The following is a 26,580-nucleotide window of genomic DNA, read 5'->3' on the forward strand; positions in this document are numbered from 1 at the left end:
CCAGATGTTAGAGGGGAGGTTCATAGTTTTTTGTCCTAAGAGCAGGATCTCTGTTTTGGAGCTATTTAGCTTCAAAGCAGAGTCACTCATCCACTGATATACGTTGGAAAGGCAGTCGTGGAGATTGGAGGGCTCAAGCTTGGGGTGGGAGAGTGTCACCACCAGTTGTGTATCCTCAGCGTAGCTGACGATAGTGACTCCAAAAGGTGAGACGAGTTCCTCCAGTGGGGCCATGTAAACGTTAAACAACGTGGGGCTCAGGGAGGAGCCCTGAGGCACGCCGCACTGGAGGGGGATGGAGGGGGAGCGGCTTTCGCCTTCCCATACTTGGTAGGAACGTCGGGAGAGAAAGGACGATAGCCACTTCAGAGCTCTGCCTTTAACCCCAACAGTCCCGAGACGGTGGGTTAGGACCTGGTGACTGACCGTGTCAAAGGCCGCACTCAGGTCTAGGAGGACCACTGCCACTGATCCTCCTGTGTCGATGATTTCCCTAGTTCTTTCTACTGCCACGAGAAGAGCAGTGTCCGTGCCCTGACCTGGTCTAAAGCCTGTCTGTGAGTCGTTGAGGAGATGGTTTGACTCGAGGAAGTATGATAGCTTTTTATTTGCTAGTTTTTCTGCGACTTTACCTATCCAAGGTAGAAGTGAGATAGGTCTATAGTTGGAGAGGTCTGTGGGGTCAAGCGACGGTTTTTTGAGAAGCGCTTTGACGACAGCTTCCTTCCAATTAGAAGGGACCTCTCCCTGTTCCAGTGAGATATTAATCAGGGCTGTCAGTTGGGGAACTATAGTCTGCGTGATGTTTTTTGCAAAACGTATGGGTACTGGGTCGCTAGGGGCTCCGCTCTTGGTTGAGGTAAGTATGACTCTTACTTCTTCTTCTGTAACTGGGCCAAGTGACTCCAGGAAGGGTTTGTCGGTGTGGGGTATCTGCTCCTTGGCTCTCTCTAAGGCGTCAGAGTTGGCGGGTGGAAGGGAAGTGAGAATTTTTTTAATTTTTTCATCAAAGAAGGTGGCCAACTTGACGCATTTTTCCTCCGCTTCTTTGGGGTCCATAGGTTTCTGTGGGGGGTCTGGAACATGAAGGAGTTCTTTGAGGATGGAGAAGGTCTCCTTGGATGAGCAGGAGGAGTTTTTTATTTTTTCCTCATAGTAAGTCCTTTTGGCGTCTTGTAAGGCTAGTTTGTAAGCTTTCATGGAGTAGTGATAGACGCTTTTCTCTTCTGCTGACTTGTGTTTTCTCCACGTGCGTTCTGTCTTTTTGCATTGTTTTTTAAGGGCGGTGAGGGCGGGTGTGTACCAGGGAGAGGGGCTGATTCTTTTCACGTGTTTTAGCGTGCTAGTCAGTGGAATGGAGCTATCTAGGGGTCGGACTAGCCAATCCATGAATTCTCTGTCCGCGGTGTTTGGGTCCGTGGACAAGGGGGCGATGGTGTCGCGTAATTTGGCCTCCCATTCCTCTGGTACTAACTTGTGCCATCGTCTGGCTTGTACCCTTGTTTTATGTTTGGGCGCTGGTGTCGTATCGAGTGACCAGAGCATAGGAATTAGCATATGGTCTGTCCAAGGCAGGGGAGTGGGGTCCTGGGCATACAGGTTCCCGATGTTGGAGAAGATAGGGTCCAGGAGTTGACCCTTCTCATGGGTGGCTTTGGGGTTTTGGAGAAGGAGGTCAGCTGTAGTGAGATCCGCGAGCAAGTTTGCTGCGGCATTGTCCGTGGGGTCCAGAAAGTGCATATTAAGATCCCCTAAGAGGAGAAAGTTAGAGACTGAGATAGTCTTGAGTAAGATGTGGTCCATCAAAGTGCTGGTGAATTCGCCTAGGGAGCCTGGAGGTCGATACACAAGCAGACCCGAAAGGGAGGTAGATGGTGAGATCTGGATTGTGAAGTGGCAGTTCTCGCAGTCTTTAACAGTTCCGGTCTCTATTCTACATTTGAGGTGATCTTTGTAGAGTATGGCTAAGCCGCCACCTCTACCGATTGATCTATTCAGGCAACATATTTGGTAACCGGGGGGGGTTGCATTGGCCACATCGAAGTCGCTGTGCGGGGTCAGCCAAGTTTCCGTCAGAAACAATAGATCTAGCAGCGAGTCCTGGACGAGGATGTTGATTTCGTGGGCATGCTTTACTAAGGATCTGCAATTGAGAAGGCCAAGCTGGAGTCCTTGGTGGCGTTCCGTTTCCTCGAGTTTATTGCAGAGGATGCATCCTACATAGGGGGTGTCCTCCTTGAGGATATATTTGCACTGGGGGTGTTTTTCCAGGTTCCAGGCAAGCAGTGAGCCTCTGGAGTATGAGATGCGATTGTGCAGATTGGGCATAGTAGCTAGGCCTAAGGCCGACTGGGCCCGGACGGGCCCAGACGGTCTTGCCTTTGGCGCGCCTTCGGCGCGCTGACGGCGCGCCCGCTGTGCCCGTCCGCTGCACGTCCGATAATTGCACATCTTTATATGGGTGGAAAAAGGGCGGGTGGGCGTGGCCTATGTTAGGCGTGGCCTCGGTTCCTCACCTTCAATGGCGTCAGATTGTTTGTTTTCCTCGTGTTGGTTGCAGCGAAGAAGTCGCTGTTTAGGCGTTTTAATAGCTCGTTCTGGTTGTGCCAGGGGGTGAGTACAATTTTAAAAACAAGATATTTGTGGGAAAGGTGCTACACGAAATACAATTTTAAAATAAGTGGACTCCCGGCTTCCGCCTCAGGAGTATAGCAGGTTCTGAAGTCGTGGCGCTGTCAGCAGCGTTATATACTTTGTTGGGCGGGTGGGCGTGGCCTATGTTAGGCGTGGCCTCGGTTCCTCGCCTTCAATGGCGTCAGATTGTTTGTTTTCCTCGTGTTGGTTGCAGCGAAGAAGCAATGCTGCTTAAAAAACACAAGCAGTTTCAGCTGAAGCAGCACATGTCCAGCCTGCAGTAAGAGAAACTCAATGATGTAAATAGTGCTTACAGACTAAACAACAGGTTGTGTGTGGCAACCAAAGTAAAGGAGGCAGGTCGCCATGAGAGGTTACAAATGAAGGCAATGCCGTACTAAAGAGGTACTAACAAGCCTATTAACTAATCTAAAGGCAGCATTCACAAAATACAATGACTCAAGCAAATGAAAAATATGGGAGGAGAGTGGGCGTGGCTTCTCTCCCTTACTCCACTACAGCAGACTCGCAAAGCACACAGCGCATGCGCGCTGTCGCTGGGCTCGACCTAACCATGACCACCAGATTTCAGAAAAGAGAATATCCTTCTTGGGTTTTAGATCGTGCCAAAGAGAGAGCTAGAAAACTATAGATTCAACCCATTTTTAGTAAAAGTGTAGAAAATCAAGATGCATAGCAAGATATGCATGGGATTTACTGATACACAGCGATAGAAAGACAAGAGTAGGGATCTTGGACTCAGTGGCTTTTTCATTTGTGGAAAATGTAATACATGTAGAAACCGTGACAACAGAAAAAGCATCCCTAGAACACGGGGTACACATGAGAGAAAAACTGATAAACTCATAACATGCAGTACAAGCTATGTGATCTATGTTCAGTCATGTTCCTGTGATAACTATGTGTAAAGAGCACTATGCGTCCAATAAAAAAAAGGATATTAGGTGTCAACCGTGTAATTGATAATAATGATAACTATTATCCTGTGGCAAGCCATTTTGCAGAACTCCATTTTCCTCACTTCAACCTCTTGAAATTTTATGAGATAGCCAAAATTGAGCCAAATCCCAGAGACAGCAATAGGATCTTACAGCGTAGACGTAAAGAATTAAGGGACATCGTCAATGTCAATGTAAGTTTGAATACTGAGCAAGAATTAACAGTGCATTTAGGTGAATATTTACTTTTTCTTAGGTGGTAGTGGCTATTCGCTTTGCAAAGTGGTGAGATAGGAGGAGGGGGAAGACAAATGATAAAAATCATGAAGGAATTATAAATATATAAAATTGCGCTTACCTGCTGCTCCGACAGCCGCCACCTTGCTCGTGGGCCAGGAACTGTTGCACACTGCATGGGCTCCGAGATGCCAATGCCAGGATTTCTCTCATGCTGGAAATATTATTCCCAGCATGAGAGCAGCACCGGGATTGGTCTGAGCACCCTGGTTCGGCACTCAGCCAGGGACTGAGAGTTAGTGAAGGTTCTCCACCTAGCTTGGGTTGAAGAAAGGCTAAGTGAGCATTATGGTTTTGCAGGCCTCACTTAGTAGTGCCCAAAACTCCCCCACTGCAGCAGCTTCAGGGTCATAATCGATGGCTCCGCCCCTCCCTCAACTTGGCTGGCAGCCTGCAGGATGAAAAATAAAATTATTATCATTTAATTTTTCTTGTTTGTCTCTGCTGGCTTTCCGCATGATGGAGAAGCCACCCCTGTTCTTAGGAAATCTATGCAAGTATTGGTATTGCATTTCCTGCTTTGTTGCTCTGATACTGTGTCTAGTTTTTTTTTATTCTGTTTTAATTTTTTGCATTTTATCACAGGGGACATGGAAGGGAATCTCTCAGGAGGGGTGATTGGCACTCCTTGCCTTTGTCTTCAAAGAGGAATATTTGGTTGCATATATGTAATTATACATATGTTTTTTCCTCATGTTGTAGAAATGTATATCCTATTATTTGTATAATGTACTTCAATATCTCTTTATGGTTTCTATTTGGAGGTAGAATATATTCCTAGTTTACAACAAATTAACTCAAAAGTATGAGGGTGGATTTTATGCCTTAGTTCGTTATCAGAAGCACAACTATCAGGGATGTTCCTTTAAGTTGTTTTATTTTGACTTTTGTCGATTACACATTTTTTTTCAAGCACTATGTTTTTTATGCACAATTTTTGAGGCTTGCATTCCCAATTGGGCAGAATTTCTTTAGTTGTATGTACGAATGCAAATGTGTTCACACCTTTATGTTTATACTGGAAATATATATTTTTTAATTCTTTTATGCTGCATTATTTTTGTTGTTTGCATTTGTGGTTCATATACCCACTGGGGCGCAAGTAGGACACTGGACATACACACTGGATTATGCTATAGTATCATGTGACTTCCTGTTATAAGCTTATGCGAGTACCTTAACTTTGACATGCATTTTGGATTATGCATTTTTAATATTGAACTTTTTGGTATTTGATTCATGCCACCTTTTTTATTTTCAATTTTAAGTTGAACCTATTGAGATATATGTGTGTATGCTGCATTTTCACATTATCCCAGTCCTATATCACTGGAACAATGTATTTTTCATGGTTTTCACTTTCAGGTGTTGCTGATACACTCCAAAATGGCACTTCATTGTGTGACTCTTTGGCAGTTCCCTGTCTTTTTTAATGTAAAGCATAAAAACATTTGAAATCGGGCATGAAAGTATGTAGACAAGGTTCTGTGAAGCTGAAATGCATCATGGGGTAATAAACCTTTTAACTCTACTACTCCTGGGTGCTTGAATGTTCCTGCTAGGACAAGTTACCTTAAATGCATCAGTTATAGTTACTTGAGCTAATTATAACTGGTCAATTGCTGTGGTGTTTGTTAGTTTGAAACTGTATTTTTTAACTGACATTCTCACCTAAGTATAACGCCTCTTTAACCTTTGTTTATTTTCAGTGAAAATAAATATAATTTCCTGTCATCCTGTTTTAGGGTTAGCCTGTAGAACTTGAAGAAAGCTCACCGAAAGGGACACAGCTTTCATCACTTTAAGCAAATACAAACTGATAAACACCTGTACAACCACAAATTCAATTCAAATAAAAGAAATAGAGAGAGAATTAGTCATTGTTATTTTTACTGAATGCGGAAATCACTGTAACACAAAGTAGGAGCAACCAAGACTAGTGTAAGATCATTCTGCTTGTGATTTTTGTTTAGGAATACCACTAACATATTCTGTCTTTTTCATTTTATTTACACTCGTTTTGTGTACTTGAATTAAAGGTGCAGGGATTAGACGCATGTTTTAGGTCTAATTTGATTATTTGAGACACTGTAGACTATCTGGTAATATTACATTCATATTTGATCTTTTGGCAGTGTTAAATTTCGTCACTAATTGGCGAAGTGTCTGGCTCATAAGACTCTTAGCTAATTTGCACTACCTCATTTACACACAGACACAGAATGGGTAAAGCCCTTTGATACATCAGTCCCCTTTTTTAACAAGTGAGTGTTGATAATAGGTCAACTCCCAAACACCCTGGGCTTTAAAGATTCAGTGCAAGGACTTATGGTACATGTGAAAAGAGTGCTGTCACCATGCGCATGCAGTGGTGAAATATGACACATGATTTATGACATGCCAGCAGAATTCATAGCTACAAAATGACCTGTTTATGTGTACAACATTCAAGTAATGCTGGCTTTTTACTCAACTGCACTTTACCGCTTTGGTTTTTAAGTTCATAGTTGCAATGTTAACAGCACATTTTCACCTTGCAGGATGCAATACGATGCCGTTAAAAGGTTAGGTCTGACTTAAATTAAGACGTTTGCCATGGGAACATCTATCAGCTATGAATGTCTACACACCAGCAGCACAACCTTAATTTTGTCAGTCAAAGAGTGCAGAAAAGTAGTAGTTAGTTAGTATATCTAAAGCACCACGTTTCTGGTGCCTTAGAATGCAGGCTAATTTGATGTTATGGAAAAATAAGAAGGTTACACAAAGGTGCTATTCTATTGGCAGGGTTGACCACCACTACAATACCATATTATTCATTAAAGAGGAGGTGACTGACCTCCAACTATGGGATCGATTAAGATGGGGGACGGAAGAATGACCGCCGGCCTGTAGTAGGTGGAAAATGCATTTTTGCAGTCCGCCAGCCGCGGCCAGTCCGTCCGCCATATTAGGATGGGAAGCACTGTCAAATTTGCGTACGCCGCGGAAGAACACGCACCGCCGCGTAAATACACCCGACCCCGCTGCGGCCTAACCAATCCAGAGACACCGCCGTACGGAATGACGTCTCCGACCGTCCTTTAAATCACCATGGCGGAAAAGACGCAGCAAATCGCAGCGGAAATACCACCAGCCTGAATACGGATTCACCACAGCGGAGAGGCAAAACATTGCAGAGATACTCACCACAGGCACATCGCCGTCATGGACCCAGCTCTCCATGCATTCCCGCTCTTTGTGCTCCACCACCAGCAAGTCATGGACCGTCACCGACGACGACACAGGTACTCAAACACACCAATCGCTGTCGGAAGGGGAGTACCTGCCCTGGCTGTGACGTGGGGAGGGGGAGGGGCATGTTGGGTACACAGCTTTACGATAGCACCAATATATCAACAATGCAAGGAGACAACTAGGAATGACACAGGGAAACCACTACACAGGAATAACTTGCTTTATTGCACATAATAGGGGTTGACTCCCAGAGTAGCCAGGAGCATGGGCACTGGATAGAACAGAACAGGTACATCTGAAGCAGCACATGAGAGGGGCACAGAGCATCAACAGTCCATGGCACAGAACAGGTACATCTGAGGCAGCACATGAGAAGGGGCAACAAGCATCAACAGTCCATGCAAAGAACAGGTAATCTGAGGCAGCACAAGGACATGTGTCATGCGCCCAATCCCATGGACATTAATAATGCAAGGGTGGTGACAATGAACAATCCAGACACCAAGTACAATGACATGTGAGTGATGGGAACTGCACCTCACAGCACAGAATCAGGTGGACTGATTGACCTAGTAGCTTCGGACACAGTGGCAGGATCTGATACAGGATTGGGAGATACAGCCACAGTACCAGTGACCGACACATGAGCCATAGACCCAGACACACTGCCAGCACCAGAAACAGGAGTGTGTGACACAGCCACAGATGTATTAACTGACACATGAGCTATAGACCCAGACACTCTGCCAGGATATGTCCCTGTAAAGTGACCAACAAATACCATGCCTGCATCTACTCTGTGTGGTGGTTGTGTCCCAATGGTTGTTGCCAGTCAGGTGTTCAGTGGGTGTGGTGACTTGGTTGCTCTTGTTTGTGGTGGGAGGGTGTCATTGGGGCATGTAGTTGGGGGTGGGTGTTTCAGGTGGGTGTGTGTCCTGTTTTTTGTGTTTTATATTTACTTCCGTCCGCCATTTTTTATTCAGTTTGACGGCAAGGGTGATGTTCGTTTGGTCCTTCCGCAGTCATGCTCCGTTTGTCGGTGCTTTTTTTCAGCGGCGGTCGAGGAAGGTGGTGAGTTCCATTGGGATGGTGGGGTTATCCTAATTGTGCAGCCGGACCCTCCGCAGGTCTGGCGGTGGTTGGGCCTGTTTCTGCGGTCAATGCGTCCGCGGCGGACGGTGTTTCTGTGGTACCTTCCTCTTGCGGCGGTCTTTGTTGTGATCCGTCCGCCGCGGTCGGTGTGTGATGACAGACATATCCTAATCGCTACCGCGAATTATCCACGGTGTGGTCGGGAGTATTTTTGCTGCGACCATGGCGGACGGAACCCGTTTCCGTGCGCCATCCTAATGGGCCTCTATGTCCAGGATTTCGTTATTAAAACATTTGAATATATCACTCTTACTTTTTAAATCCATTATTAGAGCTGTAAACAGAGTCCCAAAAGAGTGAAGGGAAATCAGACATGAGAGGGTAATGAAATGTGAGTGAGAATGCAATATCCTGGCTTAAGTTATTTTTACTTATACCGCGCACAATCTAAAACAATCTAACACAAGTTCACTGGACACACTCCCAATGGGAAGACACTGCATACCCTGCATTACATCACCTCTAAATTAAATTTGTCCTTCATAAAAATAACTGCGTTAGGGCATATTTCTCAAGGCCTAGCATTGCCCTTGCATCATATAAGATCCCTTTGAGATTGAGATTAACTATGCACTGCAGAAGCACCTTGTGTGCTGCCTGTGCAAGGCATAGTAAATCTCGAGTAACACAATGAAGTGCAACTCTCTGCCTTGTATTTCTTCGCCATGGGAAGGTGTTTCATGGGTAGAGCACTCATCCACCAATGGTTTATGGCACATTGCAGATTTACCTACCCAGGCAAACCTAGCAATGGATCAAAATGCTACACCTTTGCAGGTGAGGCACAACAAGGAGAAATATGTTTATTTCTCCTAGTTCTTTCCTCTTTCTAAATAGTGTGCATTCAGCAGCACACATAGACAGAGGGAAAAGCCTCACAGGGTTGATTTTGTGCAAGAAGGTGTCCCTTCCTGTACAAAATAATCCTGCCTGTAATGTATGTTCCTTTGGAGCATGATTGAAGAGTGCCCGCATTGGCACAAGCTGCACTCAGTGCACAAGCGCAGGCAAAGAGCAGAAATTTGCCATATCTTAGCATTTAGGGCACATTCCAACCCTCTCCCTGTCACGCAATTAGGTATATCAAGGTGTTTTATGAATTGCTCGGAAATCTGAGCCATGTTTTGTAAACATTGGAAAAGCAGTTTTTGCTCATTTAGTAGGTTAGGCAGCTTACTAAATACTGTTAAACACTCATTTGTAAAAGGTTTTGAAAACAAATGGGAAACCATCACTGAAATCTGCAAAAACTAAACATTGATGTTTTGAAACATGTTTTTTGCTTGGTAATTGCCTGATGGATCATTATCAAACTTTCCCTGGAGCCAAAGTGGATTATTGTTTTTTGGGGAAAAATTTATTAAGAAAACAAAAAATGCCTTACATATAGAAATTAAAATGTAGGTATATCTGGACAGTTGATCATGCAGAAGTCTCACTGTACCAACAAAAAATAGGATCTTATCATGGGCTGAGGGAGCTTTTTTTTACCATCTGACATTTTGGAACCAGTGCCAGTTCCATTACAGCAAAAGACCTTACTGTCTGGTCAGTTCAGTACTTTGAAAATGTTGCAGCATCCATTACAGGAATTGGGACCAAAAGTTAAAGGGGCATTATAATTAGACAAAAAAGTCAGTTAAAACATACCATTTTAAAGTAATGAAACCACTTGAATTAACCAGTTATAGTTGAATTGAGTAAATGTAACTCAAGCCCTACGGTAACTATAATTCATGCCCACGCCATGCACAGTCTTGTCATCAATGATGTAATTTCAGTTGCTGCAGTCATATTATTAATGATGTCATAGATCATGTCATGAGTGATGTAATATGTTGAGTAATTAGCAGTACATGGCAAGAGAGTGAGTTATAGTTACCTTAGGGCACGAACGCGGCATGCGGTTGGTGCAGGGACAGCAGAAGCAGTGAACAACATGGGGTTGGCAATATATATATGTTAATAAAGTTGCCTACATCCAACTCTCTGCAAGCAGCCAACCGCATGCCTTTGGCAATGCAGAGCTAGGTTTTGGCTGCGCTCCAGGCCCTGCACCCTACCCTCCTCTGTGCATGGCTTGTGCACAGCAGTAGGTCAAGCACAAAGTCTGGTGATCAAATTATTTCAGGAGCACATGGCTGACTATAAAGTGTGTTGTTTTAAGAACAACAGAGATACTGACTTTGTCTAAGGCTCAGAACACAAAAGTATAAAAAGTTGGCCTATTGACTTTATGAAGGGGTCAGAATATCAAAATTAATTAAAGCATGTGTCCTGTCTTTAACAGAAAACGACCAATAATTATAATGAAATGTATATTTCATTCATTCACATAGTTCAATGATTAATAGAGGTTTAAAAAAGTTTTAAAAAGTCTTCGCAGGACATCATGGGGTGCTCGCTAAAGCGCTAGTGAATAATAAATGAGTGATTCCTGCAGTTTAGATATTATTCATTGGTTTTTTTTTACTTTTATTTTAGGTGTCCCAGTGCCCCACCCGGGACACCCTTTTTAAAATTATTATTGGGGAGGGAGGTGTGCGGCCCCCACCACAGCCTTCAGAGGCCTCGAGGAACCCATCTTCCAGGACCATATTCATTCATTATTTGGAGGGGGTACTTTACCCCTCTCTTAGAGTGTTTACTGGCCCCGGGGCCTTTGATGTGTCAGTGCCCCAATTCCCCATAGTTATGTTTCAGCCCAGTGGGATGGTTTCCCATGGGCCGTTCAAGTCTCGGGAAGGGAATTTCAGTGTTTTGATGCACTAGACTATGATTTATATATTTCACTGCAGTCTGAGAGGAATATTGATGCTTTCAATGGTACTTTCTGGAAAATGGAGGCCCTGAGTACTAGAAGTCACATGGAAGTCTGATTTTCTAAGCATGGGTCATGTTGTATCAGAGCGCATGCCCAGTTGTGTGACAAGGCTCATAGGAGCTGAAACGCATCAGGATAGAAAGCATACTGCTGCTTGAATATATATATATATATATATATATATATATATATATATATATATATATATATATATATATATATATATATATATATATTCACAGAAAAAACCATAGGTTATAGTGGATATATAGTTAGGAATTTGCATTTACAAAACCTTGAAAATTCAATGAAAAAACCATAGGTTATAGGCCATATATAGTTAGGAATTAGCATTTACAAAACCTTATTTTACTCGCATAAAACCATTGAAATTCCATATATAGTTAGACGCGCTAACTATATATCGCGCACCCGCAATCCACTGCTGATGATGTCACATATTACATCATTCATGACATGGTCAGTGACATCACTGATGACATCACTGATGACATCTCAAATGACATCACTGATCACAACATCCAGTGATTGTATGTGTCTGTAAAGTTTAAATATGTTTCACATATTGAAGAATGAGTGGATGTATAAGTGTCTGGATGAAGAATTTAGTAGGTGCATGACTGACTGTATGAGTGAGTGATTAAATGTGTCTCACTGAGTACATGGGTTAGTGACTAAACTGTCTTAATTCGTGCATCAGTATGTTTGTTGTTGTGTAAGCTGCTGCATGTGTTGATCAGTAGCTATAAGAGTGGCCATATGGGTTATTGATTGGTTGCCCAAGTATTTGAATGGGAGGCTGAGTGTGTGTGTGGGTGGCTGGGAGGTGCGTGACTCTGTGCATAGATGTGTAAGCAGTTGATTCACTAGGAGTATGAGTTCAAGAGTGCATGTGGAAACAGCTATATGGGCGGTTGACTATGCATGGGTGTGTTGGTGAGTGAATGGATTTCTCATTGCTACATGTGCAAGTAAGTACGTATGTAAAACACAATACATGTGAGAGTTGAGATATATAAATAACTGAACATAAGAGCCAGTGAATGTGTGAGTGGCTGTATCGATCACTGTGAGCTTGTATCAGGGATTATATAAGAGAGTAAATATGTGTTATTATATGTTTGAATAAGTAAGATGTGTATAACTGTATAGTTGAGGAAATGGAGGTGTGATTGATTCTTTGCATGACTGACTAGGTGTGTGAGTAACTCCATGGATGACTGACAGTCTGTGAGTGTCTGTTTATACTGAGTGTATGTAAGGTTATATTAGAGTCTGAAGAGGTTCATTGTATTATCACATGAGTGATGTGATCAGTGATGACAAATGAGATGTCATCAGTGATGTCATTTGAGTTGTCATCAGTGATGTCATCAGTGATGTCATTTGAGATGTCATCATTGATATCATTTGAGTTGTCATCAGTGATGTCATTTGAGATGTCATCAGTGATGTCATCAGTGATGTCACTGACCATGTCATGAATGATGTAATATGTGACATCATCAGCAGTGGATTGCGGGTGCGCGATATATAGTTAGCGCTTCTAACTATATATGGAATTTCAATGGTTTTATGCGAGTAAAATAAGGTTTTGTAAATGCTAATTCCTAACTATATATGGCCTATAACCTATGGTTTTTTCATTGAATTTTCAAGGTTTTGTAAATGCAAATTCCTAACTATATATCCACTATAACCTATGGTTTTTTCTGTGAATTTCATTGGTTTTTTAATAGCAAATATGAAAAGCTTTAAAATGTCAAGTACGTGATAGATAAAAACATTTTCGTATTTATGCACGCTGATGTGCTTTGAACGCTGCACCCCCCCCCTCCCCTCTTTTGCCTTAGTAGTACTCTCTCTTTGCAGATACTGAAGGGTAGTTAACGCAGGCCTTTACCCCCGTTGTAATCCGTCGTGCCTCCTTGTCTCTCCATTTGATTGATTGTTGTCCAAGCATTTACTGTTTTAGAATTGGTTCTCTTTGGATCATTCTCTATTTACAAACAAGCACAAAGTCGCAATACTCTGTTTAGTCTTTGCAGATAGTGAAAAATCGTGTAAAAAAATAAAAGTAATCGAGCAAAATCAGTAGGCCACTAATTGGATCTCTTTTTGACCTCGCTAAAATAGAAATATTAGGAACAACCCTTCTTGAGAAATACGAAAATAGTGAGATGAACTGAGCTCCACACCATGAGGGCTGCAAGACAGCTCGGCTCCATCACCCATCCCGCACAAAATAACGACAAACCCTATGCAAATATTAAAAATATAGACAACACACCAGCAAAGAAACAGGGTAAAACATTTTATTAAAAAACTATTTACATAACGTTGGTTTATAAGATGATGTCAGTAGTGGACCGATGTGTGAATAGATCGAAAACAGCACAAGGCTCCAAGATCCGGATAGCAAGCTCCTGGATGTTGGGTGCCATAGTTTAGAGTTCTGAATTTCAGCCTTTTTCAATGCCTGTGCTTTGTTGAATCAAAATGGCGGCTTGACACAAAGCTGACTCAAGCGTTGTTACTGATGCTATGCAGACCAAAACTGGTTTTCAGTTTGTACATTTTTCTAGATTTTTCAATCCAAGTTTGGTTGACTTTGTAGAACGATGGCTTCAGATTTTCAACATACGGTGTGGTGGCGCTGACTGGGAGGGGGCGCTTCGCTCCTGCCCCCTCCCCAAGTAAGATTTTCATACGTGAAAGTACGTTAATGGTTTTGGTCCCTGAGATGCTTCGATGTCACTACCATTCTCAAATAGCATAAGTTCTGGATGTTGGGTGCCATAGTTAAGAGTTCTGAGCAGTGCTTGTAACACTGTCTGAAGCTTATTTCCACCTACTGCAGCTTCACTATTCTCAAAGTAAGTGAGTGTCGTTTGTGGACCTGACTGCATTAGAAAACAATGTGATATGTTACCTTCCTAAACAGCTTGACGGAGGCCCCTGAGGGGCGGTGTGATGGCCATGGACTCGGAGAAGACGCTTGGCTCCGACACCCTCCCCAAGTCTTATAGCACTGGTGTAGCCTGAGATCGCCCCCGACATAGGCGGCCGGCTCCCGGGGTCCGGCGGAACTTTTTGCCTTTTGATGACTCTTCAATTCTGGACCTTGTCCCACAATCCGTTTGACCTGAAGACAAGCTGTAGTGGGGCGCCCCTTTATCGTTTTAGTTGCCATTCCGCCCGCTTTTGCTACACTGTGCCTCTTCCGCCATTCAGCTGTTTACCGCCCGCTCTTGCGACTACAGCGTCTCGCTCACCATGTAGTTGAAATGCGCCCACTCTTGCGGTGCAGCGATAGGCGGCTGCCACAGGACTCTCAAAATGGCGGCCGGCTCTTCGGTTTTGGGCCTGGTCCACTAAAATGGCCCTGGGACACCTTGGAACTCGGACGCTTGTCTGCTAGGGCTTGGGTCCCATTCTCGAAAAGCGTCCCCTCAGCCGTGAAGATTCTACAAAAGTCTTGGGGGCCTCCGACTCCCGCAGGCTTCTGGTGGGGAGCGGCTGCCATGATTGCTCGTGGAATGGCCACGACGGAGCTACGAGATGGTAGTGGTCTCATGCTGACGCCAGCTTTAGTCTGAAACATCCAGAAACACTGTAGACTACCAATTCGATCAGTTCCGGTAGCGCCCCAACATGACCCGGAAGAGAAGAACTTGCCCTCCCCTCTTTGACTGATGGTTCTTGTTGCCTGTCCCCTCTGTTGTCATTTAACAGAACTTTTTGGACTGCTGAAAGGGGTTGTGTTCTGAACGCTGGTTGGTGGAGACATTTAGACTATATTCTTGACCTACGTTGTCGCGTAATGCGTTTTATGACACGCCGCGTTAGCGCACCCGGAAGTGATCCGAGGCGCGGCGCGCAGCGCGTAACGTAAGCATAACAGGTCATGTGACTTGTTAATAAAACTTTTCATTGGTTCATTTTACTTTTGTTAATTTAATGATGAAAAGCTTGGTCATATGACCTAAAAATTACGCTTTTTATTATTTTCGAACAATATTTTTTTTTCAAACATATGTTATAATATTCCAGGCTAATGTACTTTCCCGGAAAATTTACAACTGTCTTGCAAGTAAAATATATTCCTTTTTCGAGAAAAAGGGCGTTTCTTCCTTCCATGACGGAGCCGTTGAGTAAAAGAGATTCGGCCTGCTGTCTTAGTCGCCGATACGCCTGATTATCAGATTCTTATCGATCACTTTATGTTGCAGACATGAAAAACACAACTGCCCTTGACCATTTATCTTTACTGCGTTCCTACATATTATACCTTTTATCCGTCATGTAATTGGACTGCTTTATTTCACTTGCCTTTTACTGATTCGAAAACAGTCACTAAAAGTAAAAACTTTACAAATGAAAATACTACTACCGTGTTTTGTTTTAAAAACCTTTATTGTGAAAATGTCAGTATACAAATACGGGCCTATAACCACGTGGGCCGGCCACGGAGCAAACTGAAATCGTATATGATGAGGAGACATTTACACTGTAGAAGAACGTAACGAGCGGGCCATTAGGTGACAAGAACAAAGGTGTCTAACAGTTGCGGAATCGGTGGACGTACATTTTGTAATTAAAATACGACAGGGCCACTTACAATAACATTTTCTAGATATACATTTGCGGGCAAAGAGTTACGAGTCCCATTTATACCGGCGCCATTTTGGGCGAGGCCGGGCAGGTCCAAGATATAGTCAAAATGTCTCCACCAACCATCGGCCAGACCAGAACCCCTTTCGGCCCTTTATGCTACAAGATGGTGTCTTCCATTCAGAAAATATTGGTGGCAGCATTTTGAAAGGAAACAGAAACAGCCGTTCTCCTAGTGAGTTTCACATTGTTACATTTAGGAAGAATGTTGAAGAGTAGTATGTGGAAAATCTGAAGCCATTTTTCTACAAACTCTCAATCAGACTTGGATGGAAAAAAAAAACCTGAAGAATGTACAAACTGAAAACCAATTTTTGTCTGTATAGCACCAACAGTAACGCTTGAGTCAGCTTTGTGTCAAGCCGCCATTTTCAATCAATAGCGTCCCCCTGCACACATTCAGGGACCTGGTCGTGTCTTCAGATGAAACGCATTGTAGGAAAAGAAGCAGAAAGGAAAAGGAAAAAAGTTCCGCCGGACCTAGTGAAGCTGCAGCAGGTGCAAATAAGCTTCAGACAGTCTTACAAGCACTGCTCAGAACTCTCAACTGAGGCACTCAACATCCAGGACTTGCCATTCGGATCTTGGCGCCTTGTATTTTTGTTTTGTTTTTGATGGAGGGGAAACAACAAAAAACAGGCATTGAAAAAGGCTCAACAGTGCAGGGCGCCTTGTGCTGGTTCCGACCTATTCACACATCGGTCCACTACTGACATCACCTCATAAACCAACGGGGCACCCCACGCCGACTTTCGGCGCAGCATTGTAGGATGGCCACACCAGTGCGGCAATTTGCTGGACACCACCTCGGTGCCATCCAGATCTCGGCGCGTTCATTCAATCAATAGCGTCCCCCTGCACACATTCAGGGACCTGGTTGTGTCTTCAGATGAAACGCATTGTAGGAAAAGAAGCAGAAAGGAAAAGGCAAAAAGTTCCGCCGGACCTAGTGAAGCTGCAGCAGGTGCAAATAAGCTTCAGACAGTCCTACAAGCACTGCTCAGAAATCTCAACTGAGGCACTCAACATCCAGGACTTGCCATTCGGATCTTGGCGCCTTGTGCTGGTTCCGACCTATTCACACATCAGTCCACTACTGACATCACCTCATAAGCCAACGGGGCACCCCACGCCGACTTTCGGCGCAGCATTGTAGGATGGCCACACCAGTGCAGCCACTTGCTGGACACCACCTCGGTGCCATCCGGATCTCAGCGCGTTCGAGTCACTGTGCCGGAAGAGTGACCGGGACTCAGCTGAACACGCCGTCTTTCGGCGCAGCATTGTAGGATGGCCACACCAGTACGGCAATTTGCTGGACACCACCTCGGCGCCATCCGGATCTCGGCGCGTTCGAGTCACTGTACCGCAACAGTGACCGCAATTCAGCTGGACACGCCGTCTTTCGGCGCAGCATTGTAGGATGGCCACACCAGTGCGGCAATTTGCTGGACACCACCTCGGTGCCATCCGGATCTCGGCGCGTTCGAGTCACTGTACCGCAACAGTGACCGCAATTCAGCTGGACACGCCGTCTTTCGGCGCAGCATTGTAGGATGGCCACACCAGTGCGGCAATTTGCTGGACACCACCTCGGTACCATCCGGATCTCGGCCCGTTGTGCTGCCTTCGGCCTATTCGCACATCGGTCCGCTACTGACGCCGCCTCACGTGCCAACGGATTTTCTACGCTTTTTGTAGCCCTATGTCGCATAACAGGTCATGTAACTTGTTTATAAAACTTTTCATTGGTTCATTTTACTTTTGGTTTCCTAAAGATGGAAGGCTTGGTCATATGACCTAAAAATAACACTTTTCATTGGTTTAGAACATTTTTTTTTCCCAAACGATGAAAGCCCCACCTTGTTTCTGGATCATTCAGACTGAAGCTGGCGTCAGCATGAGAGCACCACCATCTCGTGGCTCCGTCGTGGTCATTCCGCGAGCAATCATGGCAGCCGCTCCCCACCGGAAGCCTGCGGGAGTCGGGGGCCCCCAAGACTTTTATACAATCTTCACGGCTGAGCGGACGCTTTTCGAGAATGGAGCCCAAGCCCTAGCAGGCAAGCGTCCGAGTTCCAAAGTGTCCCAGGGCCATTTCAGTGGACCAGGCCTAAAACCGAGGAGCTGTCCGCCATTTTAAGAGCCATGTGGCAGCCGCCTATCGCTGCACTGCAAGAGTGGGAGCAACTCAACAACATGGTGAGCGAGACGCTGTGGCCGCAAGAGCGAGCGCAACTCAGCTAGATGGCCGCCACCTGGGGAGGCCCGTTCACGCCGGCTCCCCCACGCCCCCCCCGAGCCGCCGCACGCCAATTTTCGGAGCAGCATTGTAGGATACCAAAACCAGTGCGGCAGTTTACTGGACATCACCTGGGTGCCTGTCGTACATGTTGTGTCAGCCATGTGACACTGGACACAGACCGCTACTGACGAGGCCTCCCCCCGCACCACCCGGGACGCCCCACGCTGTTTTTCTGTGCTGCATTGTAGGATCCCTAAACCAGTGCGGCACCCAGGCGACATCACCTGGGTGCCGTCCAGAACTCTGCACGTTGTGCTGCCTTGGGACTATTCGCACAACAGACCGCTACTGACGAGGCCTCCCCCCGCCCCACCCGGGACGCCCCACGCCAATTTTCGGAGCAGCATTGTAGGATCCCTAAACCAGTGCGGCACCCAGGCGACATCACCTGGGTGCCGTCCAGAACTCTGCACGTTGTGCTGCCTTGGGACTATTCGCACAAAAGACAGCTTCTAACCATTGTTGCTTTTTGTGTTGAGAAATGTTTAAATGTTTTTAGTTTTTGTTCCGTTTGTTAAAGTTAGTAGTTAATAAAGTTTTATAACCTTACTTTGTTGGAGTGTTATCTATTTTTTTAAAAACGGGTGAATGGGGCCTTGAATCGGGTTATTGTCATGTGTGGGCTTTGGAAGTGTGCTGCTGCAGGATCGGACATTTCAAACTCAAATGCACGTTCTTTTTCTTACCTTTCCGAAGCATGGAGCGCAATAGCAGGCAGAGAAAGGGTGATGCACGTGTTGAACACTACCTGACCTGGCAAGTTGCTGGCAGTGCCCCCCCGCCCGCTCCTGAAAGAGGGCACACACACACCGCCGCCCCGAGTACTTCACAAATCTTTAAAAGACCATGCGCTTGTTCATGAGGCTTAAATGGTTTATCACCTCTTCTAGAACCCCTGCATCGACCCTCTGACGTTTCATGGAAAAATTACCATGTAACACAATACCAAGCCCTGTCAGCTGAAACCCCCAAGGAATCGTGGGGCATATTATCAAGGGGGTTTATCTCCGCTTTTTTGGCTTTAAAAACCATGAAAGCGGAGATAAAATTATTTCCCTATTATCAAGCTGTCGCTAACACCAGTTAGTGACAGCTAAAAGGAGATAGCGACCATCTTGGGCCCCGCTTTGCATGTCAGTGATACTTATCACTAATGACATGCAAAGTGGCGTGCCAAGATGTTAGCGACTGGAAACAGTCCCTAACATCGCTACCTTCTATTACCAACTTTTGGAGATATTCGCGCTAAGCGCGAATATCTCCAAAATCTAACACCTGCCCTGAGCAGTTCTTAGCCATGTTATCCAATGGGAGGTGGATAACATGGCTAAGAGCATTAGGTCGATAATACATGAATATCGCTGACTTTTCTGCGATAATAGCAAGGTTTATCTGCGATAAAAATCGCCGATGTGCGGCGATAATTTTTGTCTCTAAACAAGTTAGAGACAAAAATTATCGCTAGTTGTTCGTAATATGCCCCCGGGTTTTTGCTTGCAGAAATCGGGAGGCGGGAGACTAGCACTGAAATCAGTACTCACACGCCTGAATCAGGAGGATTGGCATGTCTGAATTCTCTACAGCTGGGGCCATAAACTACATCCGCAGGGTTAGGTGATAGCCTGGAACCAGCCTGGCATCTAAAATGGCTGCCGTGCACGACAAAATTGTGGCATTCGAAAAAAGGCAAGATGGCGCAGCCGCTGGAAGAGATGTATCAACATATATCAGCCTCCTCAGCCACCCTCAGGAAACATAGGGGATTAGGATATGTCTCCCGCACCCCCTTATACCTAGTACTTTAATTAACGAAGCACAAAATGGCGAATTCCCGTTTCGCTACAAGTTTGCGGCCCAGTTCGCGGCCCGTGAAGCGCTTCTACCGTGAAAAATCATTTTTTTTTTATTTTCCCCACGGGACCCTTTAATAACCCCAACAACATTCCTAGGGGGTCAAGAGGGGGATACCTTGCCCCCTTTCATTAAATTCCCCCTTAGTTTTTCACCTTTTCTTCTCTCTCGATCCTACCGAGAGACAAGATGGCGGCCGCTCCGGACTGTCACGCAGCAAAAAAAAAAAAAAAGCTCACGCACAGCCGCTGGAAGAGATGTATCAACATATATCAGCCTCCTCACCCACCCTCAGGAAACATAGGGGATTAGGATACGTCTCCCGCACCCACTTATAACTAGTAATTTAATTTACGAAGCACAAAATGGCGAATTCCCGTTTCGCTACCAGTTTGCGGCCGCGCTTCTACCGTGAAAAATCATTTTTTTTTTATTTTCCCCACGGAACCCTTTAATAACCCCAACAACATTCCTAGGGGGTCAAGAGGGGGATACCTTGCCCCCTTTCATTAAATTCCCCCTTCGTTTTCCACCTCTTCTTCTCTCTCGATCCTACCGAGAGACAAGATGGCGTCCGCTCCGGACTGTTTAGAATGTTGACAGACACCGGAGAGCCAATCAGCTTTCTGCGCGCAAAGTTCCGATAAGCGAAAAGTAAGCGGACCGGATCGCTGCCCAGAGCGCTGTTACAGATATATATCTTGGTTTGAACGTTAATTTCTCAAAAACTACTGGAGCACATATATTGAGACCTAGCAAAGGCACATCGGGCTAACAGTCCCTACAATTTTGCCAAGTTTCGTGCAAATCCATTCAGCCGTTCGAGCTAAAAGTGAGTCCAACCGCCCTATGGAAAAATGAATGGGAAAAACGCGTTTTGGGACCCCCCTTTTTTCTCAGCCCCCCCTTGACGAAACCCCACCAAATTTTCAGGGGCTGCTCAGAAACAAAATGTGCCATTTTCCTGAAAATTTCAGCCGATTCCGTCCACAAACGCCAAAGTTATTAGACATAGAATTTTCAAAAGTCCCATAGGGAAAAAATTCTAACTATATATACCTACTGGCGATAGCCAGTAGGTAATATATATATATATATATATATATATATATATATATATATATATATATATATATATATATATATATATATATATATATATATATATATATATATATATATATATATATATATATATATATATATATATATATTTTACCTACAGGCGGTCGCCATCCGCTGCTGTACTTTTGTAATATATTAATAATCATATTTTTTCTATATTTATTTGAAAGGTAGTGTCGAGGCGCCAAACGTTGATTACGTACTCCGTCCACCGCCGTTTTAGTAGTTCTTCACCGTTATTTTTATCATATCTGTTACTTAGAACTCAGTAGTTCTCTCTCTCTTTCTCCCCGTACACGTCGCGGGGAACGCCCCCTTTCTAGGGTAGTAATATGTAAAATGACCTTCCAGCTGCGGGTACTTGCATTGTCTGGAGTTTTTTATTAATGTTGGGAGGGTGGGCCTGATAATACGTCCTTGTTAATTCCCATAGAAGTGCATGTTCTGGTGTTAACATGGGCTTCTATGTGAAATAACAAGGCCGTATTATCAAGCTCATTATCACCGTTTTATTGGCATTTTCCTGCCAATAAAACGGCGATAATTTTAACACCGGTCCTTGATAATATGCACCTAAGTTTACTGGTAAAAAAAAGAGCAATGAGCCATATTATCAACAAAAGGCGATACATTATTGCCCCTTGTATCGGCAGGAAAATGCTGATAAAGCGGCAATAATGGCTTGATAATATGCCCTTGGGAATAACCATAGCAGCCTAGGTTAACATCAGAACCTGGGCTGCTATGGGAACTTACAAGGGCCTATTATCAAGCCCATTACCACCGCTTTATCGGCTGATTCCGGATGATAAAAGCGGCTATGATGTATCGCCCTTTGTTGATAATATGCCCCTTCATTTCTATTATAGTATGTAAAACTTTACTTTTTTTTATGTAGCAGATGTTCTCTCTACGCAAGCGCAGCCTCGTTTCGAAGTCCACGTTTTTTTCTTTTTCTTGATGTTCAACAAGCAAACCTTTCTTTATTTCAGGTAGTAAAATTGTCGCTTTCTTTTTCCAGGTCGTGTGTGTCATCCACTGCTGTACTTTTGTAATATATTAATAATCATATTTTTTCTATATTTATTTGAAAGGCAGTGTCGAGGCGCCAAACGTTGATTACGTACTCCACCCACAACCATTTTAGTAGTTCTTCACCGTTATTTTTATTTTATCTGTTACTTAGAACTCCATAGTTTTCAATCCTAGTCTTGAATATCTTACTATAGTATTTCAACATTATTTTTATTATGGACCCCTCCCCCCTCCCCTCCCCCCACAAAATGAAAGAAGTATGTAGTTTTTTTTAAAATTAACTTTCATTAAATCAATAAATGTAAACGAAACTGAATTATAACTATATCAGAAGCAACTAGAAAAATAACTTTAACAACAAACAATATTTTAAACAAATTGTTAAATGGACTCCAAAAGATGTCCGATTGGTAATCTGCAAAACAAAAAAGAAAATTAGAGTTTAGAATTATGTACATGTGAGTAAATGAGCTGAAGCATTACAAGTTTCGGTTACTCTACAGTTTTAAGTGTGCAGTGTGCCTCATACATTTCAGTTCTGTTATACTACCGAGTTCAAGTGCTGTCTATAATGAAGTAGCTACTGCGTTACTGACGTCCGTTATGCCGACTTATTTCTAATGTATTGCTATGAAGGCTATGTAGATCTAGGCCTCTGTGCTTACCGTTGTATAAACCTTGCGGTCAAACATTTCAGGCAGTTGAGTTCACAACTTGTTTTAAACATTTCTTCTACATGTCCAAGCAGACAGCAGTGTCTATAAGTTCAAGGGAGAAAGAGGAATGATGTCACAGAGAGTGAGAGAGAAAAGAACATTAAAACTGTGTCGCAGAGTCTGAAGTTGAGATTTTTCTTGAAAAGTCAGACGGAGATTTACAGGCTCCTTGTGTCACTTTACCCATGTTAAAAGTGACTCAAAAGTGGTGTAATAAGGTTGTGGATCTGTTTGTCAGACTGTAACCTATCTGTTGTCACTGCTCGAAGGCAATTATAGATTTTACAGAGAAGCTGCTGTACACTACGCACTCTGGGCCATAATATCAAGCCTTTTATCGGCAGGAAAATCCCTCTAAAGTGACGATAATGGGTTTGGTAATATGCTCTATGGAATTCCAATCGAAGCTCATGTTAGATGTCCTTCACATCTAACATGAGCTTCGATTGGAATTCCATAGAGAATATTACCTAACCCATTATCGCCACTTTAGCGGCACTTTCCTGCCGATAAAGTCGCGATAATTTTGTCGCCCAGTCTTGATAATATGGCCCTCTCTCCTTTCACAAATAAAGGTAACACTATAGTTTTATGAGTGCAGTGTACCTGGTACATTTCACTTGTTATAGTGCCACGTTCAAGTGGTGTCTATATGTAAGTGCCTACTGACGCCCGTTATGCTGACTTATTTCTAATGCATTGCTATAAAGGCTTTGTAGATCTAGGCCTCTGTGCTTATCGTTGTTTAAACACAGCGGCCAAACTCTTCGGCCAGTTGATTTCACAACTTTACTTTGGCTGTTCTTTTACACGTCCAAGCAGACAGCAGTGTCTATATGTTTAAGAGAGAAACAGAAATGATGTCACAGAAAGTGAGAGAGAGAAAGAGAGAGAAAACAACATTAAAACTGTGTCGCAGAGTCTGGAGTTGAGATGTTTTCTTGAAAAGTCAGATGTAGATTTACAAGCTCCTTGCGTCACTTTACCCATGTTAAAAGTGACTCAAAAGTGGCGTAATAAGGTTGTGGATCTGTTTGTCAGACTGTTGCAACCTATCTGTTGTCATAGTGCATCCAAACGTCTCTTCAAGGTGCTTACATTGTGGATTCCCCAGGAGCCCATCCCCGGGGCTCATGTTAGATGTTCTTCACATCTAACATGAGCTTCGATTGGAATTCCATAGAGCATATTATCAAACCCATTATCGCCACTTTAGCGGCACTTTCCTGCCGATAAAGTGGCGATAATTTTGTCACCAAGGCTTGATAATATGGCCCTCTCTCCTTTCGCAAATAAAGGTAACACTACAGTTTTACGAGTGCAGTGTACCTGGTACATTTCACTAGTTATAGCGCTGCGTTCAAGTGGTGTCTATATGGAAGGGCCTACAGCGTTACTGATGCCCGTTATGCCGACTTATTTCTAATGCATTGCTATGATGGCATTGTATATGTAGTCTGCTGTGCTTACCTTGTATAAACAGTGCGGCCACCGGAGTTCACCACTCGACTTGAACTCTGCTTCTATACATCAAAGTATATTCAATACGTTGCAGACAATTCCATTGCTGTTGCTCGATAGGCAGTGGTTGCTTCTGAAGGATGTTTGCTGAAGGAAACAAAAGAACATTTTGATTGATGGGTGTCACTGCTCACCTTTTGTGGAAACGAGTTTCTTCATGATGTAGTCGCGATCTTCAACAAAGAAGTCTCATACGTGTTGCCGAGTCTTGATACCTCTATGGCTCACGACATACCCATGCTCCCATCATCATCATCATTGCAGGTTCTTCACCCGCTCAGTGCTTCGGGCACTACTAACTCAGTGCTGAAAGAGGCCATGCATGTAGTAGTGGACCCTTTTCTCTGTGCTTTGGGAACAACTCTAAAATGGCGTACAACATGTGCGCTTCATCTTTTTTATACATAGGGTCACGTGTTTAGTGACGGATACGCTGAATGGGTGTTGTCTGGGTGTATACCAGCCATGAGGGAGTGTGTGTGTCGATCTGACAACTAGACCTGCAACTAAAATTCACTACAATGAAAGTTTGGGCCTTGTACTTTTGTTGTGGTTTCCTGGTAGCGTAAGAGTGGCCTTCTTTTTTCCTTGTGATGTTATAGAGTCACCGTGTATGTGACCTACTTTGTTACGCATTTTATTGTACAATGCGTTTGAAAAACTAGTTGTGGTAGGGTGTTTTTTAAATTAAACTGTGTACTCTGGTTACAAGTTTGTTGAGTGTAGAAGTATATATTTATTTTTTCTATTTTGTATTCTATCATAATTGTGCTGACTTTTTTGCTTTAGCGTGCAGTACTATATTATTTTATAAAATGTATAACAAACGGTTGAAATCATGTTTGAAATTAGAATGTAAGCATGTAAGCTGCTCTCTGTGAAGAATAGCAATGCCGGCTCATGCAGGAAGTGAGGAGCCGAATGGGATCGTGGAGGCCTTGCGGCTGTTCCCACGGTCTGCAACGTTAGATTTGAGCCCCGGGGGATGGGGTCCTGGGGAATCCACACAGTAAGCACCTGGAAAAGACGTCTGGATGCACTATGAAGGTCTCTGTAAATGAAGTTGCAGTTTGAAAAGTGAGATTTTTTCTAAAATGGTGGACAACATGCAGTTTTGAAAAAAGAAAAGGATTGATTAGTTGTTCGAGAACATTCTGCACTAAGCTACAATTAATGTTTTTGTGTTTTAAAAGGCTGATTTTTATTGGTTAAGAATAAGTGTTAGCAAAGAACGTTACATAAAAGAAGCTGGTATATTCTCAAGTGAAGCATACTTGCTGTTTTAATTTGCAACAATGTATGATGAACTTTTCACCTGTGTGCTGAGTTAGGTGTTCCCTGAAGTGTTTCTATGGTAACCGGCAGATTGTGGAATGGAGGAAGGGTTGAAAGTTTTGTCAGTTGGAAAGGGTGCAAAAGTTCAAGCAATATATATGTGTTTCGTTATGAATTTAATGTGAGAATAAATGTGATTTTTTATTTATTTGTATATGTGTGTAGATTGAGTGTGTAGTTTGATCGGAAAAGTTTGCTATTTGCTATAGGACTTCCTCCTACCGTAGGACTGCTTAGGGGGATTTACAATTATGTCCAAGTTCAAAATCTTTGATGGCCTTTGTTAAGCCTTTGATGGCCCTAGGGAGCACCGTCTCCGAGGGTCGGCTCTTGTAGTATTATAGGGTGCCTATTCGTGGGAGTCTGCTGTTTGCTATGGTTGTGCGAGAGTTCTCCTTGAAGTAGGAAAACAGATTATTTTTCGTCTGAGAGAGCAGCTGGCCCAGCTCCAGAAATTTTTATTTGGGTGGGCCAAGGACGCATTCGGGTGGGCCACTGTGGGCCCAATTTGTCGCTTCTGGAGGTAGCCTACAAGCCCTAAATTACAACATATGTACTTGCAAACAGGCAGCATGAAACAACGGAGTGCTTCTGTGTGTACCCAGAGCATGTGGAGAGTTATTTGAAAGTAAGACCAATTTGTGGACCTAACTGCAAACCCTCGAAATCCAGCTGGCCAGGCAGTAAGAGCATTGTCTGGACCTAACTGCAAAGCCTTGAATTCCAGCTCCCTGGATTCAACACAAGTACTTTAATGCTAAGCATATTATGAAGCATTCAGGATTAAGGAAGTCCCGCTTACTACACGAAAGCCTTGACACCATTGCACTAGAAAAGCTGGCAATGTACTCGTTGTAATTTGCCCAACACTTATTTCTCTGCACAAATGTAACT

This window comes from Lissotriton vulgaris, chromosome 6 (assembly GCF_964263255.1).
Source record: "Lissotriton vulgaris chromosome 6, aLisVul1.2, whole genome shotgun sequence".
Classification (NCBI taxonomy): domain Eukaryota; kingdom Metazoa; phylum Chordata; class Amphibia; order Caudata; family Salamandridae; genus Lissotriton; species Lissotriton vulgaris.